Source organism: Patella vulgata, chromosome 7 (assembly GCF_932274485.2).
Source record: "Patella vulgata chromosome 7, xgPatVulg1.2, whole genome shotgun sequence".
Taxonomy (NCBI): Eukaryota; Metazoa; Mollusca; class Gastropoda; family Patellidae; genus Patella; species Patella vulgata.
In genome coordinates this window covers 20,380,949-20,391,283 of record NC_065885.2, presented here as the reverse complement: position 1 = coordinate 20,391,283, position 10,335 = coordinate 20,380,949, and the positions used below count along the sequence as shown (strand labels likewise).

The following is a 10,335-nucleotide window of genomic DNA, read 5'->3' as shown; positions in this document are numbered from 1 at the left end:
TATTAAATAGATAAAACGGTTCAGCCATACCTTGATTTAATTTAAAAATGGAGGAGCAAGACTTAGTTTCAAACAAGCAGTACAGTGGTTGCACACATCTTGTCAAACCTTCAAAGGCTAATATCTTCGCTGCAACAGAGTAATTTGAATGAAATTTTCAAATTATTCATTATCCTATTTTTGAACTATTATAGCAAGAATGGCTAGCTCTTTATCTAAATCTTACGTAATGTATCTTTAATATTATAAAACAATATCAAAAATATTGCTATTTGTTTTTTTCAGTTGGCTAATACAGAAGAATATATAGATGGTATGCTTGCTGGAAATTTAGGAGAAATTCTTATTAGGTGATTAGCAATTCTAATGATGGGAATTTTTTTAAAAAAAAATTGCAACAAATCTGGTTCATATGCAGTTAATTTTGTTACAAGAGTGTAGGATACATGTATGGAAGGATAACGTTGCCAATATTATTTCAATGTTTACGGTGCAAAATACATATGTCAGTAGTTCAAAATACATATTTTAGTTTTATAATTTGTAATTTCCATTTCTCCACAATACCAATGTCACAGAGTTAAAATACAGAATACACTTTTCAATAATACAAATAAAGTATAATAGTTATATTGCACATTACACTTCTCCATTCTACATTTTGCATATTAGAACATATACCTTATATGGGATCTACGACGAAGCTCATTTGCATACAGACAAAGATCTGACTAGGACGGAAATTAATAATTTACGCGATCGAGGTCAGTAGATGTTGTGATCTTATCGAGAAAATGGTGGGCTTCTGATATCCAATATTTAAGACTAAATAAACATTTTACCATTGGTACACGAATCGTGTACCATAATGCGTTTCAGCGTCATTTGTAACAAGGGGCTCGGAGAACGAGGCTAGACATATTCCATAAGTCATGTCAAACGATGAAGCTATATTCTTATCTGGAGAGCATGCACAATAAATAATTTCGGTGTAGACTCTGGAAATAGCCATTCGATTGAGATTTCTGGCGTATTTCGTAGAACTTTTCAGTAAAAACAGAAATGATTGAATGTAAATCAGTTTATATACATTATTCATATTACATTATTATATGCGTTGTGAAGCATTTGTGTCAATTTCTAGTTTCCAAATATTAGCGACTTAGCTCCTTTAAAACGGGCATACATGTACGTCATGCAGTGTGCTTTTAAGGGAAAATTTGCCCGGACAGCGGTGCTATATACGGCCTACAGTACTCTTGTATCGAATTCCAACTGCCAAGGGATCTTTTAAGTGCACTTTAATGTGTACACGGGACCTCGTTTTTCGTCCTATCCAAACGACGAGACAACTGTCCTTTTCAGGCCCGTTTTCCTGCACCATTGACAAGGTGAAACCACGTACCTGTGAACATACATGTACCTGTCATAATACGAATTCTAGATATGTTACGTATCACTCAAAAGCACATTCATTTCTCTTTTCAAATTTTTAAATAATTTTTTGAGACATTTATATTTACACACTTTGAAAAAATGAAATGAAATGGTATTTAACGTCCTACTGTTCTGCTCCGACCGGGCTAATGAAAACCGGGCATACACCACACAGTGTGCTATGAGGCAAATTTTGCCCGGGCATCGGCACTATGGCCTACTCTTATTTATATCAAATTCCAACTGCCAAGGGATCTTTTACGAGCACGAAAATGTATACACAGGACCTCGGTTTTTCGTCACATCTGAACGACTAGACAGCTGTCCTTGTCAGGCCCTCTTTCCTGCACCACTGACAAGGTGAAACCATGTCGGAAAATCGCAATGAACTTTCTCGGACAATGCAGAAATTGAACACGTCACCTACAGGCTAGTCAGCCAGCGTTTCACCCACTTAGCCACCGTGGCTCCCTACTTTATATAAAAAATATTAATGTGGAACTGAAGGGGGACGGTATGAAATCAAGATGTGGGGTTTATCGAAGGCTCGGATTAGCCATACCATTACCAAGCGCATGATTTCACAGAAGTCATGGTCATCCACCGAATTCCTTATTGCATGCTAGTTTGATTCGCTCTTATTGCATGGTAAGTCGATACCATGTCAGTGTTTCAACATACTTAAGATTACTTATTCAGGAGACAAAAATACATAGAACTATATATGTCTATAAATATGTTAACAAAATACAGTTGGCTTAAAAAAAAACACTGAAAAGTAGAAACCAATCTTGACAAATCCTATTATTTTACAGTTGAAAGTTTTACTCAAATTTCAATTTTTTCTGATTGAAAGTACTGTCAATATTTTCTTTTTGAAATACATTGTCATTTCTTCATGTATTGTAAGCTGATGATGAATGTAGGGTATTGTAAATTGAGTAAATAGAGACTTTTGGCAAGGGAATTTTTCCTATCCGTATCGTCACATGATCTGTTGCGTCAATGTAGTTTTAGAGTATGGGCAGATTTTCGCGCCACGTACGCATGAGTAGCTGAGCTGGCCTTAGTTCTATTACAGCATGATGGCAGTTATCTACCAAGATAACCATCAGGACTGAGCTATTATAAAAAAATGTTGAATTTTATTAAAAGTTTTCGACTTCGACTCAACAGCAATGGTTTCACTATTGTATCATTTCAGAAAGTTTATACCCCTTTACCATAGAATCACATCATTTACAGATGTGCAAGGTCTCACCTCCCTAAATTTACCGCGTAGATCAACCAGCATGCAGACAGACTGGACAGGAACAATGTGAAAATTCTGAGAAAAACTCATCAAAAATAATAATTAAATTCCAGTCTTTATCATGGTTAAAATCACATCAAATATACACATTCATGTTCTAGGATACACATAGATTCATAAAAATGCTACGGCACAACATTTCAGCGTCTAGAAGAAGCAACAAAGACGACAATGTTATAGGACCTTTTCTGTATGAAAGCTGTTCGGTACGTGCTGCCGTATCAAGTATGGCAAATACACAAACATTGTGAAGAAGATTTATTGTCCCCCGCCTTTCGAAGAAAGCAGGGGACTATTAAAATGGGTTCGTCTGTCTGTCTGTCCATCTGTCTGTCCGTCCGTCTGTCTGTCCGTCACACTTTTTGGGACACAATAACTCTCTTCCTAATTGAGCTAGAATGTTCAAACTTGGTGTATGTGTTTATTAGGTCAATGCCTTGATGGAGTTCGAAGATGAGCATTTTCCGCTTAGGGTAAGCAGAGATAAGCAATTTGATTGGTTGATGCTTTGGGACACGATAACTCTCTTCCTAATTGGGCTAGAATGTTCAAACTTGGTGTATGTGTTGATTAGGTCAATGCCTTGATGGAGTTCGAAGATGAGCATTTTCCGCTTAGGGTAAGCAGAGATAAGCAATTTGATTGGTTGATGCTTTGGGACACGATAACTTTTAATTGAGCTAGAATGTTCAAACTTGGTGTATGTGTTTATTAGGTCAATGCCTTGATGGAGTTCGAAGATGAGCATTTTCCGCTTAGGGTAAGCAGAGATAAGCAATTTGATTGGTTGATACTTTGGGGCACGATAACTCTCTTCCTAATTGAGCTAGAATGTTCAAACTTGGTGTATGTGTTGATTAGGTCAATGCCTTGATGGAGTTCGAAGATGAGCATTTTCCGCTTAGGGTAAGCAGAGATAAGCAATTTGATTGGTTGATGCTTTGGGACACGATAACTTTAGTTCTAATTAAGTGAGATTGATGAAACTTGGTGTATAGATTTATTATATGAATACCTTAACTAAGTTCGATAATGAACATTTTTTGCTGAGGGTAAGCAGAGTGATAAGCAATTTGATTGGTAGAAACTTTGGAACACAATAACTCTCCTTCTAATTGAGGTAGAATGTTCAAACTTGGCATAGGTGTCTATTAGGTGAATGTTTAAACTTGATGTATATGTAGATGTTCATTAGGTGAATGTCTTGACTGAGTTCAATAATTAACATTTCGAGCTGAAGCTAAGCAGAGCTAATCGATTTCATTTGTCGATGGTTTGGGACAAGATAATCTTGATTCTATCTGATAGAGAGTGATGAAACTTAGTGAAAAAAATAAATGTGCGATTAATTAATATGTGTCATCAATTTATTTTGCAAATTCGGCGGGGGACATCAGCCTCACTGTTGGCTTGTTCCATTTTATGTTTGAATGTTGTAAAATAAAACATATAAGATCTGTTTCTTTTGATACTATTGAATTGTTCTTTTTAAATCGACATAATTATTTAAGCTTATCAAATACCAGTGATCCTCATATTTTGTCTTCAATTTCTATGTATATCTATAATGTTACAAACTACCGGAAAAGTTTGTTCTAACGAATCTGTTTATACATTATATTTTATTTATTATAAATTATCTATTTATCCTTTTTACCATGTGACCAGTTCATGATTTATGGTGTAAATATTGTTGTATATATCATATTTGTAACTTTTGGTCTTGGACCTATATTACAGAATAAATTATTCTTATTCTTAAATACGCACACATTGATGACTTTACATGCCAAGTCGATGTGGATATGCGATACGGTCCAGTAATTTGATACGGTCCAGTAATTTACGTTTGACATAAGTCTCTAATCTTAAATTAAGAAAAATATTTTATGGCCTTAAATGCAGGGCACCTAATTTGGAATCTAATGTCTTAAAATTAACTGCACATGTTCTGCAGTTTCAACATACATGTACAACAAATACAAGAATAAATTATTTTTATTAATTATTGGCTATTATGTTTTTTCAGGTGTAACAATGTTTTATATATCAGAGGAGTGGAGGAAGAAGATGAGGAGGGAGAAATGAAAGATTGAACAAATGTTGACCTCTATTCATCAAAATATTCATTCATCACTATCATTGTAAATATCACACTTTCGAAGACAAAAACTGTCATGGTTTTACTTGAACCAAATCATACATTCATCATGTAGAGAGTGTTATGAAGGTATTTGGAAGGGTTATTGTAAAATTGCCTGTTTCATTGTTTTAGTAAGAATTCAGTTAGTGTTTCTAAGTCTGAATTTTGTAAAAATGTGATCTTGAAATTCAAGACTAAAAAAATTATTCTTGAAACTGGGTTAGGGGTAGGATCATGAAATATTTTGAAGACCTTGAGAAACAAGAAACGGAGGGAATTTATTGCCAATGTCATATTTATATAAATACATTATCATGTATATTGATAAATTCATCTTGAACTAAAGCACAACCCACCTTGTTCACCTTTCTAGTTTTAGGTAAATGAAATCCGTTATGGATAATTGGCATACAATTTAACTTAAGATGGACTGTAGCTAATTGCAAATTACAATTTAATACAAGAGATTCAATTTTTCTTGATTAAAGGCCTTGTATTTCACCATCCCATAGTGTATACGGGTTTGTTGAAAATTCATGTTTCTTTGGCAAGGATGACATTCAATTTTCATACCTGATCCTTTTCTTGTGCTGAATTTTGTAACTGTATCATTGTGATGTCATTGTTCATTATTTGATTTTAAACATTTTCCCATCAAATGTTGTTCATTATGTCAATTTATAGAATCATGAAAATATTTTAAATGGAAACGAGATGTACCAGTTGTAAAATATATGATAAAAAAAAAATCAGATTGTTTTTGTTATATGGGTCAATGATCTAAAACATAGGGCTTAAGATTATGGATATTTCTAGGATTGCTGTTAGTGACCATGAACCAGGTGACCTAGGAAACACGATGCTGCAGTCGGTACTAATCCCAAGTTTGAATCTCATCATGGATCTAAAGAAGCTTTAAAAAGCTTTGGCATTGTGCACACCAGGTTCCCTTGTGTCAGGAAATTGATCTGAGGAACTGTCATGGAAATTATCTCTAGGGATGGGATATGATAATAAATGGGTTGCCAGTAGTTAAGTCGTCTGATCAGTTATTAACTAATCAACTCATATAAATTTCAAAAAGATCGAATCGTAATTGATGCCATTATAGGATTAGCAAGATTTCATAACACAGAATTATTTTTTTCAATGAGATAGACACCCCATATTAATTTCAAATAGATACATAGATTTTCCAATAGGCAAGTTAATATAGACATCCTACTTGTACCTGAACTTGTACCTGCCATTTTAATTGGTAATTCAAGCCTCTGGGGCACTGGAAGTTATCAAATGGGAATAACTCTTAGACATGACAAAATGATATATGGATTCTTCGGCAAGTTTGATATTTGAACAGTAGATTGGGAATGTAGATGGACTCAAGTGTGGTTTAATGGTCGAAAGTAATATATTGTAACAACATGAGGAACGTCAGTCCAGAGCTGTTGTTTCAATATGTTACACAATGTCTTAAGCTCAAGACCATTAACCAACTTAAAATACAGACACCCACACATGTTTTGCAATGAAATACGCCACGCAGTTCTAAAATTTCAACTAGTATAAATAATGTACATTTGGCATATTGCCCCTTCCATTAAAATACAGATGTGACGTCACCCGGCAGATCATTATTTCCAATAATGTACGGGCAACTTGCCAATCGTACATTATCTATACTAGATGAAATATTGGTCTCGTGTAGCGTATATCACTGAAAAGCATGTGTGTGTGGGATAGTTTCTGTATTTTAAGTTGTTTAATGGTCTTAAGCAAAAGACATTGCATAATATATTGAAACAACACTCAGCTTACGCCTCGTACAGTATCAATATATTACTTAATGTCTCACTCTCGACCATTAGGCCATACATAATCCACTCCCAAACGACATGGTTTTTTTTATTAATAAAGAGAACAACTACCCACTAAACCAATCCGTGGCCAGAGGCCTCAAATGAAAAGATTGCAAAATCATATTCTAATATATAGGAGCAAACTTTGGCTCTCCCAAGTCTTGTCTGCAGTATCAATTTTATGGAAGCAGACGCTAAAGAACTATGGTACTGGTTACCTGGTACTACTATTACTTGCCTTAATCCCTTATTCTAGTGTTACTATCACTGTCAGGGGTTTGAAGGTAACTTACTGTGTGGAACATTGACTGTTAAAATTGGACCAAATAGGAAGGCTGCTCTTATCCCTAAAATTGGTGTAAATAAATCAACAAATGATACTATTGCTTTTTATTGTAGTTAGTATCATAGTTCTTATATAAAATTCTTGTACTCTATATATCACATATTCATCTTTCACACACATAACACATTTCTTCTGTAAGATTTTAGAAGTCCATGAATTGTATAATATTACCTGCAAGAAAAAATTTTAGAATATATAAGGACAGCTATTCAAAAAGTGTCTGCTTGTTTCCTACAGCTAAAAGCCTCTGCGCATTAGGGAATTGTTAAAGAAAACTTAGTCCAAATTAACAAATTTTTGTTGAGAGGATTTCAAACTCTATTTCTGTCTCTTGATAATGCCAAATGAATGAAAGGATTGTCAATACATCATGTGGGATATTCTAATTTCTATATGAAATCAACAAAGCTTTGAACATTGTTAAAACAATTTCAGGGGATGCATCAGGTTACACCTTAATATTCAGTCATTATATGTGCTTCAATAAACTTTAATATGGTTTTGTGTTTTCTAGCCTGATTTAATCTGATATTCAGGTATTGCATTCAAAGTCTTAACTGTCCTATTCTTAATTATTCACCTGTTGGGTTTTCTTAGAACTGTAATAAATATCCCCTATCTACAGCTCCCATGAACTGCTATGAACACAGGTTATAGTCAAATAGCTGTAGTTAATACAGAAGATTGGTCGGCAGATTCTGAAGTTGTTCACAACTCTTAAAAGTAAGCTTAGACGGTATCAATACTTTCAGAGTTGCAATTAATATTCATGTGTTGGGTAATTAATTTGTTTAGTTATTGTTATGTGCTTCATAAAAACACAGTTTCCAATTTATTCATTCAAACACATTTTCATATGCCCTGCTTAAATTCTTGATGTGAATTAATATGTTTGGACATTCTTTAAGGACCCAGGTAGTGATCTATCACTGTAGGTACAGTACCTATTTTAAATTCCAACTATACAGATGATGGTGGGGCAGCTTCTGCAGCAGCCATTTCTTTGGCTATAAAAACAGCTACTCCAAACATACCAATACTTTTAACTAATTGCCTACAAAAAGAAATAATTTGATAAGATTTTTTACTAGTGGAGTCATTCGAAAATAATTTTTAATTGTTATAACTTCTATTAGATATACATGTAAACAATACACTTTATTTGGGGCAATAAAAAAAAGTTCAAATTTGGTATAAATGTAAAAATGTAGTACCGGTATTATGTTAGCATATTCCAGCTACATTCTTCACTGCACCATGGCTTACAAATCACTATTTTGCCTGTACAATTTAATACATCAGTACATGTATACATGTATCGGACAATCTATAGTATCTTACTTCTCAACATAGGCCTATAATGAAAATTTTCTCAAACTACAGCACTCCAACTACATAAAAGTTACCTAGCAAAATGAGTCCAATCTTAAAAAAAGAATATGCTCAAATAAAAACCAAGATAACAAGAGAAGCCAGTGCCCAGTGGTAGGCTACCTTTTTTGTAAATACATGATTTTTGTTAGATCAAGATTTGCCAGAACATTTTAATACATGCACAGTATACAGACAACTTATGGCTATAGTATCTTACTTCCCAACATATACTGAAAATTTCCTACACACCAGCATTCCAACCACATTAAAGTTATTTAGAAAAATGAGCCAGATCGTAAAAAAAAACCAAAAAACGATGCTCATATCAAAATCAATATCATAAGAGGTGTCAGTGCCCAGCGGTAGGCTGCCTTTTTTGTAAATACATGTACCGGGTAAATGATTTTTGGCTCATTTTGAGACATTAATCTCTCCAAATTTGAATTTAGAGAGTAAGGTATTTTCAAAATAACCTTAGACTTAGAGTAAGATATATTTTTGGGGCACCTGCATTAATATTCTATTTATTAATACTTTGAAAACCACTAAAATATCTATATGACTGTAATCTGAGTGCTAAAAACGTTTATTTTGGTGGATCTGTCTCAAATTTTGCACGCAATGATGGTATATTATTTTTTTACGAACAATAATATTAAGCCAAGAGCTCCAAAGTGCTAATGCTGCTAAAATGGAATCTAAGTATCCGTTATGTCGAATGATTTGAAACTTAAAGAAACCTTACGGGAGATTAGATAAAGCGCTGGCAGTTCTCACTAAGACTATGTGACTATATTTATATTAGTTAAGTCAAACAACAAATAGCATATTATGCATGCTAACCTGTGTGACAGGCCTAATAAAATAAAATTGTCTGGTTTGTCGGTGACTGGAGGGGCAAAAATGGGGCAAAGTCCAAGGTTAAGGGGGCAAAGGCACGAGCTTCAACTAGGAGTAGGGGGCCTCCCCCAGAAAATTTTGAAAAACAGGTTGCTGGAAATGCAGTATTTCAGGCACTGATCGATGAGGTAAAGTGTCAATTGAACAGACTTGCGAATCACGACGAAGCCCACTCACGAGCGTTAAAGTAGGGAGTCCTCCCCCAGAAAATTTTGAAAAATAGACTGCCGAAAATGCTGTCTTACAGTAATCTGTCAAGCACCGATGGTCGAGATAAATAGATCTGCCCAGATACCGTCCGTCGCCTGATCACTAGTTAATCCGACTAGAGAACAAAATGCCAAACGAACGGACTTGCGAACCTCAATGAATTCCCCTTGTGAGCGCCAAGTAGAGAGTCCATTGGGGACCTCGCCAAGAAAATTTTGAAAAATAGACTATCGGAAATGCTCTACAACATGCAAGTTTATGACTGAGTGGGGATGTGGGATTTATTCACTGTAGAAGGTATTGATTACCGTAACGTATCACAAATACTTTTTTTATTTTCTAAAATTATTGGGGGGGGGGGGCAAAAGAGGGCAGACCAGATTAATGGGGGGGGCGTTTGCCCCCCCCCCCCCTGCCGCCGCCACTGCGTGGGGCATGCGAACTGTCGTTAGTCGAATTCGTCCGGTTGATTTTGTATTTGACAACTTGTTAGGATTGATTGCGTCTGGGTTTTTTTGGGTTAGGATTATTTAATGTGTAGGCTAGACCTATTGGCTCGAGATAATTACCATCTGAAAGGATCTGTCCATAAACTGGCCGTAAATTGTACCACACCAGATACGAATCCAGATGAAGATTTTTTTTCTGGCATTGTACTTATGTCAAAATAGAAGTTCTTTGAATTTTTATTTTGATGAATAAATTATTTCTATGAAAATTGCTGGCTTCACGTGTTTTTAATTTAGAGTTACTT

The 10,335-nt window shown here is 34.8% G+C and overlaps 1 long non-coding RNA gene across 1 annotated transcript; it reads right to left on the bottom strand.

Moving 5' to 3' along the window:
* Positions 1-7,124: 7,124 nt before the first annotated feature.
* Positions 7,125-10,335, bottom strand: LOC126827024 (uncharacterized). Its single transcript, XR_007682550.1, has 3 exons — positions 10,151-10,335; positions 8,042-8,151; positions 7,125-7,268 (listed from the first exon to the last, which is right to left on the bottom strand). It is a non-coding gene; the product is annotated as an uncharacterized LOC126827024 (long non-coding RNA).